The sequence below is a fragment of the Sinocyclocheilus rhinocerous genome, unplaced genomic scaffold (assembly GCF_001515625.1).
Source record: "Sinocyclocheilus rhinocerous isolate Xijiao unplaced genomic scaffold, SAMN03320098_v1.1 scaffold603, whole genome shotgun sequence".
Classification (NCBI taxonomy): Eukaryota; Metazoa; Chordata; class Actinopteri; order Cypriniformes; family Cyprinidae; genus Sinocyclocheilus; species Sinocyclocheilus rhinocerous.
This window is the reverse complement of record NW_015656630.1, coordinates 3,947,034-3,947,748: the sequence shown is the minus strand read 5'-3', so window position 1 is coordinate 3,947,748 and position 715 is coordinate 3,947,034. Positions and strand designations below refer to the sequence as shown.

The 715-nt window shown below is 18.0% G+C and overlaps 1 protein-coding gene across 2 annotated transcripts in view; it reads right to left on the bottom strand.

Moving 5' to 3' along the window:
• Positions 1-715, bottom strand: part of LOC107720593 (zinc finger matrin-type protein 4-like) — a 28,127-nt gene that overhangs the window by 4,739 nt on the left and 22,673 nt on the right. The window lies entirely within an intron of this gene.

Sequence of the window (715 nt, the reverse complement as noted above, 5' to 3'; positions counted from 1 at the left end):
TTTATATATATATATATATATATATATCATATTAAAAATGTGTTTTTTATTATTTTAACTTGTTATTTTTATATTTTTATATATTATATATTAACTTGTTATTTATTATATATAAATGTATAAACTTTCTATAATTTTTTGTCTAAAATTATCCTTAAAATATGTACATAGCAATGAGAATCACCACTGAGATGACGAATTACAAAAAATCATAATCATAATCAGTTTTTTAGTAACATACATAAATTTTACTCTCTTTTTTTTTTTGTCTAAAATGATCTTTGAAAATATGTACATACTAATGAGAATAACTTATTTATTATATATAAATGTATAAACTTTCTATAATTTTTTGTCTAAAATTATCCTTAAAATATGTACATAGCAATGAGAATCACCACTGAGATGACGAATTACAAAAAATCATAATCATAATCAGTTTTTATTATAGTAACATAAATTTTACTCTCTTTTTTTTTTGTGTCTAAAATGATCTTTGAAAATATGTACATACTAATGAGAATAACCATTGAGGCTAATGAAAATTACCAAAACAAAAATATGCATAATTCTCAAAAAATAATGTTAAATAAATAAATAAATAATCCCAATAGTCCTACAAATAAGTGTAATTTTCTTTATGCAAAATATAATATTAAAGTAATACTAAAATATAAAATGCTTTTTTTTTTTTTTTTTGAATAAATTATGCCTT